The following is a 16059-nucleotide window of genomic DNA, read 5'->3' on the forward strand; positions in this document are numbered from 1 at the left end:
AGTAAAGGGCACTCTCCCTCTTGAAGTTTCCTGCTCTCCTGGCTAGATTAGAACTTCTCTCCTCTCCCCACATCATAGCATGGCACTTTGAGTTTATCATTCAAAGTAATGATCTGAGTTGTAAATGTATGACCCTTTGTTGTCTGCATATTGTTCTTGCTCACTGAGGGAAGGACCATAGCAAGTCTTGGCCACCATATTTCTATTACCCCAAGCTCCATGCCAGATATGTAGGTACAAAAAAACAACTGTCAAGAATGAGTTCATGAAAACATCTAGTAAGATTTTATTATTTAACATTTTTTTTCCCCTCTATGTATTCTCAGCCCCTGTTACTATCTGCAGATAAATTTAAAGGAGGCTCTTTGGAACCGAAGATGGCATCTCAACTACAGAAATATGGCACCCAACAAGGATCTCTATGCCCGTTCTCCACACGCGAAGATCACAGGTCAGGAGGCATTTTCCCTTCCACAACCCTCACAGAGCCATTATTCTGGAGTCAAAGTCAAGGAGTCAAGAGGGCATGACAGATCGACCCCAAATTTGTCATTTTATTGTGTTGAGAATCCAAATCCACTGAAGAACAGGATTAAGAGCCAGGTGCCGAGGGTCTTCTCCCTGGTGAGATTCTGTGGTCTTATTTATGGGGAAAATAAAATACATTTCTTCTAAGTGTCTAGGCGGGTCAGTGGACTGAACCTGCATGAAATCATTTTAACTTCTGGGACGGCTAGTTTTTTTGTCAGTTTGACTTGGTCATTGGAGTGTCCAGATTAGTTACCATTTCTGGGTGTGTCTGAGGGGTGTTTCTGGAAGACATTAACATTTAAATTTGAGGACTCAGTGTCGTAGATTGCCACCATCTGATGTAGATGGACATCAGCCAATCCATGGAGGGCCAGACTAGAACAATAGCAGAGGAAGGAAGGATTTGCCCCTTCCTACCTGCCTCAACTTGTCCTGCTCTTGGACTGGTATTTATACCATCAGATGTCCTGCATCTCAGGCATTCAGATTCACACTGGAATTATACAAACACTTTCTTGAATGTCCAATTTTCAGACTCAGATTGTGGGACTTCTCAACCTCCTTTATCCCATGAGTCAATTTCTCACAATAAAGCTCCCTCTCCACCAATATGTGTGGCCAATTTCCACAAAGCGTGTGGCCAATTTACTACTGAATATTTTAAATACCTGCACATAAAATATGGAGGTGTTTAATTCAACCACCATGTACTATGCACTGCATTGGTAGCTGGAATAGAGTGAAGAATTTATTCCAGGGTGAGCCCTCCAGGATAGAAAAAAAAAGATGGGGCAATCAGGACAATCATAGCACCAGGATAAAGGAAGCAATAGCAGGAGGGGATAGAGGGTGCTAAGAGCATAGGGAAGAGGAATTCCTAATATATTCTGGGGGGAACAAAACCCTCAGAATGCTTCCTAGAGGAGGGAGTTGGTGAAACAAAGTCTTAACTAGTGAAGAGCATTTAGCCATAATAAGGAGGAAAAAAACTATTCTAGACTAAGAAATTCATGTGTGAGGGCCTATGTGCATACAAGCATGGCACAGTCAGTGGCCTGCAAATAGTTCAGAAAGATAAAAGAGCAGTGTGAGTGAACAGATGGAGAAATAAAGAGGTGAAGCTCACAGAGGACATTGTATTCATGTGTATGGAGCTCACCTGAAAATAAAGGCAACAACTGAAAGGAACCAGAGTGTGGTAACAACAACTGAAAGGAATCAGAGTGTGGTAGCTGGACACATGCTGAGAAATGGCCTCTAGGTAGTAGTGTGCAGGTCTGCATCAACTGCTTGGGAAGACCTTCCTTGGGAGCGACCAGCATGGTGGAGTGCTGCAACTGGGCCAGGCTCAGCCTGAAGGATACTGTGAAACAAGGACAAGAGCCAGGGTTTCAGGTATTGACTGAGGACAGATGTGGCCCACCAGAAGCTTTCAGAAGAGGAAGAAACTGCAGAGGAGAATGATTAGTGAATAACAACAAGTGACAGAGAAGAGACTGGACACCTTGGTGAGATATGGTTGGAATGAATAAATGTGATGATCGAGGCTGGGACGTGATCGTCTATCACTTTCTCAAAGTTGAATTTCAAATACACATGTAAATAAGACCAATCTTTTCCCAGCTTAAGATTTCATAGTATCATCTTGTACTTAATTTCATGTAATATATTCCACATACACTAAAATACTCAGAAATGCGTTATTCTCGTGTAGTACACACCCTCCATTATTCCAACTGCTTGTTTGATTCATCCTCAAATTCTGGAAGGTCACCCTGCAATCTAAAAGCAGTTTGATTGACAACTAGTCTTTAAGGACGGATTTTAAATTTACATCCTGTGCACTGGACATATTATTTGGCAGTTGGCACAGATTTTGCTTTTTGTCACATCGTTGAAGATCTGCTGGTGACGAATTACTTGCACACACTAACCATCCAAGATTGTCTTTCTTCCTTGGATTTTCTCTATTGTTAGCTCATTTTAAATCAGTATTCAGCAGTCAAAAGAGAAAATCAGGTATTCGTCTGATTAATATCTGTTGTTTGATTAATATTGTTCTCACTTTTATAGGTCTTGCTCAGCATTGATCAAGCAGAGAATCGTTTTATACCTTTGTTTTATCATATTCCCTTAATTTTCTTTGCCAATCAACTTCCAAGTGCAGGATCTGTTAAAGCTCATTGACAGTATTGCAACAACTCTCTTGTGCAGAAAAAGGTCCCTCACCAAAAGAAGGGAATAGATGTTCTTTGCTTAGATAAAGCTGGAAAGTTTGAAGGTAAGCTCAGTTAATGGAGTCGCATTTTAATGGTTGTTTTGATCTCTAAGAGGTGTTCAAAATATGCTTTCCAAACTTATTAAGTTTCTTTTTCAATGAGTTGGGAGTGGAGTTGGAATTCCCCAGGATTCTTTAAAAACTCCGATCCACATGCTGTGTCTGTCTTCATGTTTTCCTCACATCTGTTCACCGGTGACCTTCCTTCCAAAAACTATCTGCAATTCCTCATTGTCCACAGAGAAAAGTCCATCTTCTTTAGTAGACACCCACAATTTGTCACAACTTTCTCAGAGTTCAACCACATCACCCTGACACTGTATTGTTTGGCCATAGTGATCAACGCTCAAATATTCTATCGATGTTTGCATAACCCTCCGTGACATTTCCTCTCTTTGGAATGCCTTTTGCCTCTATGCACAGAGAAACTCATACTAAGCCTTTTATTCATGACACAAAGAAAGCTTTCCTCTATAAACCCAATGTTTTCCCTCCTTATAAAGACAATCTAAAATCTTTATCATAGACTACAGAGCCCTTAAATGTCCCTGGCTGCTTCTCCAACCACATTTTCTAGAAATGCACTTTCACCAACCCAAAACCCCTCCATTTTTTATTCTCTTTGTCTAAAACATGTTTCCCTTTATCTAAAATTATTTTTCCTTTTGTCTAAAATTATTTTCCCTTTGTCTAAAATATTATTTCACTGCTTGGCTTACATCATGTACTCCTTCACTCCATTTAGTCTCACTTGAAATACCTCCTCTTCTGAGAAGTCTCCCTTGACCGCCATTGACTACTCTATTGGGATAGCATCTTCTTTGGGTCCTTCTTCCCTAAACATTTCCTTTATCTTTATTTCCGATTACCTCCGTATTTTATTTGTTGGTGTTTGTCTCTCCAATGAGAATGTGAGCTCTGCCATGACAGGTACTTGGACTCATGTTCATTTTGGTTATCTGTGATTGATCTATCACAGAAGAGTTCTTGGCTTACTAAATATATTTGTTAAATGGAAAAATGAATAAGTGACTTAAGAAACCACAAATTAGAAAAAGTAGATACCACTTTACCAGGCTTTCCCCTTACTGTTGTCATTTAGAATATAGAGATAGATACCTAGAGACAAAGATAGAGATTGATAGAAACAACAGAATTATAGTGGACATTGGAAGACTTTCTTGCTACTTGACATCTATTAAAATATGTATGTAACAACAGCACCTCAGTTCCTTTTTTGTATATATTCCCACCGTATTCAGTGTTGTTAAGATCATCCATCAGGTTGGCCTGCCCCACACAAGCCAAGATGGGGGCATCTGAACAAAATTGTACCAACTGGATTCCTCTCCCAAGAGGCTTTTAATCTCAAACAGAGCAACATCTTACAGGAAAGCGGAAATAGTCTGACCTAATTTCATCCCAGTGAAGGGAATTCCTGATGCTTTCTGGGTTTCTGACTGGTTTTTCAGCTATAATTGAAAAATATTTTCAATATTTTGAAATATATTTTATTTCAATATTATATATATCATATATCAATATATATCAAATATTGAAGCATATTTTCAATATTTTCAGAAAAATTGAAATCTGTGAATTTATGGTACTATAATTGCTTTACTAATCTAGCTCAGGATAGTTTTTGCTGCTGGTAAACAAACAACTTCTAGTTGTTTATATCGTATCGCTATTGTGCATGTCTATGTGATACATTGAGAACTTCAGATGTGGTAAGTGCTGTATTTATCTTTGAAAATATTCCATTTCTTTCTACCCAGTGAGGCATATAATAGGCTCTTAATAACTTTGCTAACAAAGTTTGTTGAATAAATTCCCAGTCACATAATCATCGTTTATTTACATTTAGGATAAAAAGAAAGCTATTCCAGAGGGGACCTTTAGATAGTTTTGATAGAAATAACAAGCATCGTCAAGGGAAAAGTTTCAGTAACAAATTAATCATCACTTATTGAGAAAGTGATAATGTGCCTACAATTTTTTTGAAATGAATAAGACCTGGGTTATATTTTGAATTTTCAATCTCAGTAAAGTCACATTTTCTTTCCTTTCTTTTTAAAGATTTTATTTATTTATTTGACAGACAGAGATCACAATTAGGCAGAGAGGCAGGCAGAGAGAGAGAGGGAAGGAAGCAGGATCCCTGCTGAGCAGAGAGCCCTATGTGGGGCTCAATTCCAGGACCCTGGGATCATGCCTTAGTCAAAGGCAGAGGCTTTAACCCACTAAACCAGCCAAGCGCCCTCACATTTTCTTTCTTGATCAGAAGTTCTTAATGCAGAATTTTAATTATGGAAAAAACACCAAATTCATACAGTGTATCATATAGGTATATAATAATTTAAACAGTGTTGTCTAAATATTATGCTTGAGGCATAACTCTTACACATAAGATTTGTATAACTTGGGTAAAGCACTTAAAACTCTGAGTTGCAATTCCCTTGGCTAAAACTGTTCTCAATAATATACCTACTTAGATAAATGATTGTGTGGATTAAGTGAGATATAATATAAGGAAAGCAACAACCAGAGACCTTGACACATAATAAGGAAAGCTTCATTAATAGTGCATTTGTGCACATAGGTTATGTGACAGAGCAGAAATACTGTGCTCAATTTCTGAAAATTATACAGATTAATACATTTTTGATGAAAGCATAAAATCAGTTTTTAAAATATTAGTAGTTTAGACGTCAAGTATACAGAAAGATTTTGTGTTCTTTAGAACAGGAAATAAATTACTGAATTCCATACTGCATTAATTTTGCTCTCACTTAAGTGGTTCAACTCCATGATTTTATGATGGAATTAATATGGGTCTTGGTTTCTATTTTATTTGGCATGTGGTTCAAGAAGTTATGGGGCACTGGAAGTATACAACATGAGAAATGGGATTGTTCAAAATACTTTGCAATTCAGACAAAATAAATTCTCTCATTCTATAATCTCAAAACATAATCTGTGTTGCCTATCAATATTGTCAATGTTCCAAGTTGTTGTTATATAGGTCATCATGACATCAGAAAAATGAGTGTAAGGGCACCTGGGTGGCCCAGTGAGCTGCCTTTGGCTCAGGTCATGATCTCAGGGTCCTGGGATCGAGCCCCACATATGGCTCTATGCTCAGCAGGGAGCCTGCTTCTCTATCTCTCTCAGCCTGCTGCTCTGCCTACTTATGATCTCTCTCTCTGTGTCAAATAGATAAATAAAATATTTTTTAAAAAGACAAGAAAAGAAAAATGAGGTGTATTGTCCTCAAGAATGGACAACTAGTTGCTGTTTTTGAACAATTTTGCCATCAAACATATTCTCATCATCTTCAGATGTTTTGGGCAATTCCACGTTGCATTTTCATAAAAATGTAAATCAATCTTAAAAGAGTGATACCTGAAAATTCTTGTTTACCTGAACACTTCACTTTTAGATTGAACTATCAGTAGATTTATTGCACTTGTTTGATGTTTTCTGGGATGCATTTAACAACATATTATTAACAATTGTGAAAACATGATAATAAATTTATATATTTTATATATATAAATTATATATATAATAAATTTTATAATAAAAGTTGTTCTTTTGGAAAAGTATAATTCTTTTTATTTTTAATAAACACAGCCACTTTTCCTTTTGAAAAATCTACCACCAACTTATACCCACATTTAACACTTGTCAAACCAATCATCTTACCTTCCATCCATGTATGGTATATGCTCCTCAGTCAATGAGACAAAGTGCCTGAGATTAGTCGGTGAAATCTTGGAATTAGGCACTCATTTAAATCATACTATTCCCAAAACATCTGCATTCAGTATATCTTTTAATGCATGAATTCTTGCCTCAAAATCTCTCTCATGGTGTCTATTTTGCCCAGATTTTTGAGCAGACCCTTAGCCATTCTCCCAGATTCCAGTCTTTTTTACTTTGCTTTATATTCTTCACATTTACCACCAACAGATCATTAACAGACATTTCTCACCAGTGTATCTTCTGCTCAGAATGAAATAGCCAGTTCTACTCAGATTCACCTTGCCTCTCAGAATGTGGAGATCCAGAATTTAAGTGCAATCGCTCCTAAGTTTCCTCTCTCTCTTTCTGCTCCAAGGAGGCTTGACCCCAGGAAGATACAACCTTGCAGGTCCTGGCGCCATCTGAGCCATCTGGCCCACCTCTCTGTATGCTGCCCTTTCTGGTCTGGTGTGTGTCCTATCACACATTTCTTCCTTCCCAGATCTTGCCCAAGCACAACCAGCTCATACCATTCTACTGCTTTAACTACCTCAGCAATAATTTAATCAAATCATGGGAGGGGCGCCTGGGTGGCTCAGTGGGTTAAAGCCTCTGCCTTTGGCTCAGGTCATGATCTCAGGGTCCTGGGATCGAGCCCTGCATCGGGCCCTTTGCTCAGCAGTGAGCCTGCTTCCCCCTCTCTCTGCCTGCCTCTCTGCCTACTTGTGATCTCTCTCTCTCTCTCTCCATCAAATAAATAAATAAAATCTTAAAAAAAAATCATAGGAAAACATTTTTTTTTTGACACAACTCTAAAATTCTTAAGATGGCTTGAACATCTATGTGAACTTGAACAAGAATATTCAACTCGGTGGTACGTTTGGGATCTTCTTGCATTTGTATACCTCTCTATTTTCTTCATGAACAAAACTGGTATGATTAAATACACATTTCCTGTGTACTAACTTTTTTTTAATAATGCTTTTGTAATTTCCCCAACAGTTTAGGGATTCTGTTTGCTTAACAGCCACTATATAACAAACCGTATACTATCTGTTTTACAGAAAATTAAATTTCTGATTCTTAAATGAACATTAAGTCTCAGTGCTGATGATCACTGGAGATTACAGCATGAGTCGTATTTTCAGACAAAAGAAGAAAAGAGAAGTGAGGATTTCTTTTCAACCTCCAAACTTAAGAAATTTATCCTTGTTTAAAGACCACACAGAGTTTGAAGTTTGAATATATCACAGATAATTTACACAAATGTTGGAAAATTTACCCAACCAATATAGGATAACAAAACTGGTCTGAGATAGTATTAGTCACAGATTTCTATTTTCACATCAAAGTGGTTTATATAGTAAACCAAACATAAGGATAAATTGAGAAAAACATACAAAATTTACATTCTGATTTTTCTTATGTTTTCTACTTTTTAACTACATATGCCTCCTATCTTTATTTCTATACCCTAGATTGCTAACCATACTGTTCATTATTTTCATGAATAAATTAGTACATAATTTACATAGTTTTGACCCCTCCCCTCAGAACACCATAATGAGATATTTCATCAATTACAACCTTATGTATGAGATTTTATAGGATTTTAGTTGTCTTCATTCATTTGCTTACACAACACAGAGGGGGACTTGTGTGCCATGTTGTTCTACTCCATAAAATTTTAAATGAGAGTCTTCATCCATCATATTAATAGTCCAATTAAGAGTGCAGAGCATGCTGTGGATCTACCTGATTTACCTACCCTGGCAAACAAGTAGACAATATTCTTGGTTAGATTCATAGTATTAAGATTATTGGGGAAACTAAGATTTAAATCTACAGTTCCACTGTTAATAATGCTAAATGTAATGTTTTCAAGCAGCAAAAAATGCATACTGTAATTCTTATCAGGAAGAGCCCTGCAGGAAGGTCTTCTCAGAGGATGTGAAAGCCATTCATTGTCCAGAACTAATTATAAACTATTAAAGATGTGGCATTTTCCAGTGTGCCTAGACCTTTCATGAGGGTTGTGATAGCACCACTAAGTCAATTGATTAAAATACTATCATTTGTCCAAATGACTCACTTTCAATGAAAAATGTTTCACGTTATTAGTCAATGGAGTAGACTGCACAAAGCTAACGCTTAATCTCAGTAATGAGCAGCATTAATCAAAGTCTAACAGGACTAATCAGGCTTCAGACAATGCAACCATTTAAAAAGTTTGCTAATGAGTGTTTTAAGTGGAAGTGAGTGATTTTATTCTTAGGTAAAATATCACTATTCATGAGCATCCACTGGAAACATTAAACTCTAGTAGAAAGGCCACTGTTGTAACCTTCCATAATTACCTGTAAAAACTTCCTCAACAATGGTCAGGAATTGAATATAATTGCATAATATGCAATTCCGGTGCCCAGCGGCTTTCTAGACCACGTACCGCCTGTCACACTTCATCTTAGGTTAGCATAATGTTTTTCTCCAGCCACTCAAGGCGGTTGGGCCCACTCTGCATTCGTTTTCTGAGTTTAGCACCAAACAAACAAAAAGAAATGACAAAGTTCCAAATAAATTAAGCAAAATGGCTGGAGAATAAGACACAAATGAGAGGTGTGGAGTGACTGCATCCAACCTGTGTTCATTATTTGCTTTCTCTTATTTTTTTCTTCATCACTATAGTAGGTTGAACAGAAACCCCACCCATAGGTGTCCCCAGACAACTCTATCCCTGGTACCCTTGAACGTTGCCTTACATGGTGAAAGGTGATTAAACTAAGGGTCTTGAGATGGGAAATTCCCCTGGAGACCCCAGAGGAATGCAGTTCTGCAAATACCTTGAGATTAGCCCAAGCAGAACCATTTCAGACTTCTGACCTCTGGAACTTTGAGATAGTAAATCTGTTGTTTAAAGACACCATGTATATGGCAATTTGTTATGGTAACAATGGGAAACCAATAATACTGCTCACTCTGCATCTATAGTCAATGCCTGTATATTCTTATCCATCTAAATGTTTTCCCTTTGCATCTTAAAAAATTCCCTTTAAATCAGAATGTCACTATGATCTTCCTCTATTACCTTCTTTATTTTTTTTCTTTTTAATTTTTTAAAAGATTTATTTATTTTTAGAGAAAGAGAGAGTACACATGCATGTAAATGGGAGTAGGAGTGGAGGGAGAGGGAGAGAGTGAGAATCCTCAAGCAGACTCCCCACTGAATGTGGAGCCCAGGTGAGGCTCCATCCCAGGACCCTGAGATCATGACCTGAGCCAAAATTGGAAGTGTGGCACTTAACTGACTGAACCACCTAGCACACCGTATTTTTTTTTTTTTTTTGCAATTGCCTCTTCTAAATGAATATTGGGTAAACATCTCAGTGTATTTGGCATTTTGCTCTTTTCAGGAGAGCTTGGTGGTCTGAGCATTCAGACTTAGGGGAGGTTCATTCTTATTGAGATAGCAAAATTTTTGTTGACAGGAATTAAAGTGATAATTTTTACTGTTCTCTTTTGTTTTCAATTTTACCATTAGACATTGAAACAATAACAACAAAAATACTTTTCATACAGAAGAAGAGATAAATACCCCAACTTGGTATTTGTGGTCCCCATGTTCTGCTCTTAGCTGCATGGTTCACTAAAAACATTTCAAAAACTATAAACTAACGTGATCTGATAAAGGAGTCTTAGATTCATTTCTTTCTCTACAAAATTGAGTTTGTGTTGATATACTGTGAATTCAGTTCAGAAAGTGATCTGTTTTTTTTTTATTTTTAAATTTAAATTTTAATTTTTTATAAGTGTACAAACTGTTTGAAACTGTAGTGAAAGAGAGAATCCAAGAACTATGATAACAAAATCATGACTACACTGGGTGCACTGCTAAAGCCATATCCCCAGAACTGCTTTCACCTTCCTCGAATTGCCTTTCTGCCAGAGTCTCCACTAGTCACACACAACAAAAGTTTAAGATCTTGAAAATGTCTGATTTACACTTGCTCAGTCAAAAATCTATCAAGGGTGGATACAAGTTCAATAGCTGATGACTTCTTTCTCTTAAAATCAATGGCTGTTCTTCCACATCCTGGAGGAATTGATTAGATATCACTGATGTCCCTGCTCCAATTCTGATTAGATCATTATCTTAGTGAAGAAGAGGATCTGCCTACTAAGGCCACTGCAGTACATGATCAGGGTCATCTAGCCGTGTTTTGACCTCATTCACTCTCCATGGATTTTGTTCCTTGTCCTAACATAAAGACCATTTTACTCTAGTGACCTTGATCATAGAAAAGTTTTCTTAGGGTTTCACTTGGATGAAAGCAATGATTCAAAATGCTGACTTAGTCATTAACGCACCAGGTAACCAGGAGATCCTGGTTCTCTACCTTCTGGGTTTATGCTGAGAACGCACTTTAGGAACCCCTGCAGGTCATGCAGGTTCCTGTCCCAAGTTCTAGTCAATAATTTTTGAACAAGCTTCTGGCATGAGGGATCCTTCCCTAGAGTATGAGGACTGGTCATTCTCAAGATGATGCCTGATCCATCAATCAAAATATCAAAGCGACCCAATGAATAGAATCTGTTTCACTGACAAGTGAAGAGACATGAACTATGAAGAGGATAGAATTCTTAGTTATTTTGGGCACCTGGGTGGCTCAGTCAGTTAAGTGTCTGACTCTTCATTTCAGGGCAAGTCATGATCTCAAGGTCATGAAATTGAATCCCCATTGGGTTCTGTGCTAAACATGGAGCCTGCTTGGGATTCTCTCTGTCTCTCCCCTCTCTCAATGCCCTTCCTCCACTTATGCACTTATGTTCACTCTCACTTTCTCACTTAAAAAAAAAAAAAAACTTAGTTATGGAGCATAACAAATAGCATGGAGTACAAGGGGAGATGGAGAGGAGAAGGGAGTTGAGGGAAATTGGAAGGGGAGGTAAACCATGAGAGACTATGGACTCTGAAAAACAAACCTGAGGGTCTTGAAGGGGTGGGGGTGGGAGGTTGGGGGAACCAGGTGGTGGGTATTGGGGAGGGCACGGATTGCATGGAGCACTGGGTGTGGTGCAAAAACAATGAATACTGTTATGCTGAAAAGAAATAAAAAATTTAAAAAAAAAGACTTTTGAAAAAAAAAGTCTTAGTTGTTTTGAGCCATTGGTATTTGGGGATTGTTTGTTACCACAACATAATCTACCCTGTTATGACTGATGTATATACTTATGTGATGACATACACACAAAAGTGAGAAAGTAAGACTGAGAGCAAGAGTGAGTGAGAATAGTATATTTAGTGAGATAAAAAAAGAATTGAACAGGCAGCAAATAACCAAGAAATAGCAGAGGTATAAATTTCCATTAATCTCTCCTTGTATACTTCAGAATTATAGTACTAGCACCCAACCCCTTTATGTATAATGATCCATTTTAACAACAAAATATCTGAGGAGGCCTAGATGGTGGGAGATGAGCTTTTCATATTTATTTATTGAGAAAATAAATGATGAAAAGTTCCTAATATGAATTTAGACATCCATCACAAACTTTTAATTCAAAATGGCTTACATATGCACTTTAAATACATTTTTGGACATTAGAAAAATGTAAACCCATATGTATAAAATACATTATTCAATCTTGTAGGCAGTACTTGGTGTGTTTCTGTTTTAACAATTACTGACAACATTCTATTGTCTGTCAGGAATATCTGTTTTTCAATGCTTCAATGCAGAGGCCACACAGCTTAGTTTAATGCTGTGCAGAAGCACACTCCCATGCATCATGGTGTAACTCTCTTCTCAAACTTCTGTTCTCAGTATGTTCCCCTGGCCTAATCATTGTTCAAAATCTAACTAGCTCCTTGAACCATTGGTATTTTGGCTATTCCCTAACTATTTTCCCTAGGGCATGTCCTAATCAGAAAACTTCTAAGCTAACCTGCTGTCTTCTTTATTCTCAGCATCAAAAGCAGAACCTCACAATCTCTTCTGTGATCCATCATCAGCTTGTCTTACAGATAACATGATAAAATGAAGATACCACTTATAGATGTTAACTGGCAACTGAAGCCAGATGCCCATTCTGACATTATCTAGTCAACTCATTCAACAGATATATATTCAAACCCTTGGGGTAAATACTGGAAAGAGTTGGAATTAGGAACTGGGTTTTAAATTCCACTAGCCAACAATCACACTTTCCACAAATGGAACAGATTAACAGTAAACAGTGTCAAGACCCAGACTACAGAAATAAGAATGGTGTTTATTGATTTGTCATTAGAAATGTAGCTATAAGCCAATCAGAGAAACACAATTATCATATGGTTTCACTCATAGGTGGAACATAAGGAATAGTGCAGAGGACAACAGAGGTAGGTGGGGGAAATTGAATGGGAAGAAATCAGAAAGGGAGACAAACCATATGAGACTCTTGGCTCTGAGAAAAAAAACTGAGGGTTGTGGGAAGGGAGATGGGTGGGAGGATGGGGTAACTGGGTGACAGGCATTAAAGAGGGCACGTGATATGATGAGCACTAGGTGATGCACTCAACTAATGAATCACTGAACATTATAACAAAAACTAATGATGTACTATATGTTGGATAATAGATTTTAAATAAAAAACTTTAAAAGTAAGTAAATAAATAAAAAAATAAAAGTAAGTAAGTAAATAAATAAATACAAGAAAAATTAAAAAGAAGGAAATGTAGCTATCAGGGGTCCTAAGATGCTCAAATCTATTATTCAGTATGATTGTCCCTTACATATAATCAGGATGGTGATTATTGAGCCAGAATAAATAAATGTAGTATAAGTTGTACAACAATAAAATCTCATATTACCAAATCCATTCATTATTCATGGCACCCACATTTCTAAACCAAGAGTGGCCAAAGCTCACTCCTTCCAGTTTCCATCTACAGCTTTCCTTTTCTGGGAACACAGTCTTTCTTCAAATGTAGTTGCAAGATAGACTGGGCTAAAAGATTGATCTAAGCATAGATCTTTACCTGATCTATATTTTTTTTGTTCTGCATTTATCATGGAGGATGTTTGCTTTTATATTAGTAATAACAACATCATCACTATTACCATCACTATTACCATCACCATCATCACTATTACCACCACCACCACCTTCATCACCATCATCACCATCATCATCACTATCACCACCACCACAAATGCATGTGGAAAGTCTCAGAATTTTAGTGAACTTTCTGTATTTATGTATTTTGGCGGGACACATTTGGCCACCCTTTTTCTCTCTCTGAAATGTAAATGTCCTGGGAAACTTTTTTTATTCAACTTTGAATTCAAAAATTCAAGTTCAAATTTTTCAAAGCTATAATATTATATATATGTAATATATATATGTATATATGTATATATATGTGTATATATATGTATATATGTATATATATATATTGCACACTACAAGTGCTTTAATAGAAATTTGCTATCTCAACTTAAATTGAATTAAGAGAGCGGTGTCTTAAAAATGGTGAATCAGGGCTTTTCTATCATCTTTATCCCCAAGAACACCAATTTTGACAAGAGTACATTTGTGGGAGTTAAGGGGCTCCATGAGAAAATTCCAGCTCAATGCTGGAGAAAAAAAAAAAAAATTCCAAGTCTGGATGCACTGATATGAGTAATAGGAGCAATTTCATTTTATCTGCATCACCCTTTCTTCCAAGGCAACAGAGCTCAGTGCCCAAAAGAGACCTTCTCTAATTAGGTCTGCTTCCAAAAAACAAAGCAAGTGGAGGTGAGTGAGCATCCAGCTTTCCTAGATATATGATTGCTGTGGGAAAGACCCACTTCACTCTCACCCTGCCCAGAAATCTGAGGTGACTGAGGGGTGAGGAGCAGCTGGGAGAACAGCATCCAGTTTTCTCACACGGTACAGAAATCACAGTAAGTTCTTAGTGGACTCCATCGGGAAGTCGGCTCATGAGCCATACGGATTCCTCCCCTGTATATCCCCCTCCCCACAACTGGCCCACAGGCAGCCTCAACAGTCCACATGCCTCACTGGTACACACACTCTGTCCAGAGAGGCCAGTTCCCTGTGTAGGCTGCAGAGTGTAGTAAGAAGGAGCCTTTGTGGATGGCTAGTGAGAATGTACAAAAAGCAGGCCCAATACTGCAGGACTTGGAGAAAGGATAAAGACCTAAGAATTTTGAAAGACCTTATGGAAAGCAGGCAGAAAGCTGGCAGAACCTGGCTTGGCTTTGCGAGATTGAGTGAAGGCATACTATTGTAAGAAATCACCCCCAAAAGATAACATGAAGAAGGGGACAGGCACATGCATAGAAAATTTCTGAGAGGGGTGCCTGGGTGATTCAGTTAGTTAAACATCCAACTCTTGATTTCAACTCAGGTCATGATCTCAGGGTTGTGAGACAGAGCCCCACGTGGGGCTCCACAATCGGTCTGGATTCTGCTGGAGAATTTCTCCCTCTCCCTCTGACCCTCTCTCTGCTTGTGCTGAATAAATAAATAAACAAAATCTTAGAAAGAAAGGAAGAAAGAAAGAAAGAAAGAAAGAAAGAAAGAAAGAAAGAAAGAAAGAGAGAGAAAGTAAGTTAGTTCTGAGAAACACTCAGAATGCTTAACAGGGCCCCTGGAAGGTATTTCTCTCCTGAAGCCAGTCCATAAAGACTAGAGGTGATGAATCCTCCTTCAAATGCAAAGACAGAAACGTAAGATCTTTTTTTTTTTAAAGATTTTATTTATTTATTTGACAGACAGAGATCACAAGTAGGCAGAGAGGCAGACAGAGAGAGAGAGAGGGGAGAAGCAGGCTCCCTGCTAAGCAGAGAGCCGGATGCAGGGCTAGATCCCAGGACCCTGGGATCATGACCTGAGCGGAAGGCAGAGGCTTTAACCCACTGAGCCACCCAGGCACCCCAGAAACGTAAGATCTTAACGAGCATAAAGCATCAAGGAAAAATGACACAACCAGAGGAACATAATCATCGTCTAATAATTGATGCCAGAAATGCAGTTCTGCCATTTGCATAATAAAGAATTCAAAACAGTGAGTTATATGAAAATAGCAACAACAACAAAAAAGGGCAACTCAATAAATACAGTACACAAACTAAATGAGAAGTTAAATAGAGAAATAGAAATAAAAGAAAAAAATTCTGGACCTGAAGAATGCAATGGGAATTTTTGTTTTGTTTTGTTTTGTTTTTTTGTTATTTTTTAATGCAGTAGAGTGTATTAATAACAGACTTGTTCAACAGAAGAAGGTATCTGTGAAGAGGGAGACAATTTATTTGAAAATATCTAGTCAGAGGAAAACAAAGAAACAAGAATGAAAAAAGTTTAAAAAAAAAAAAAAGGAAAAGGAAAAGCCTACTTGCACTGCAGGAAACCATTAAGAGAAACAACCTGCAAACTACTGGAGTCCCGAGGGGAGAAGAGGGGGAAAGGAGGACAGAAAGTTTATTTAAAGTAATCATGGCTCAGAGCCTCCC

Source organism: Lontra canadensis, unplaced genomic scaffold, assembly GCF_010015895.1.
Source record: "Lontra canadensis isolate GAN:19392208 unplaced genomic scaffold, GSC_riverotter_1.0 scaffold54, whole genome shotgun sequence".
Lineage (NCBI taxonomy): Eukaryota > Metazoa > Chordata > Mammalia > Carnivora > Mustelidae > Lontra > Lontra canadensis.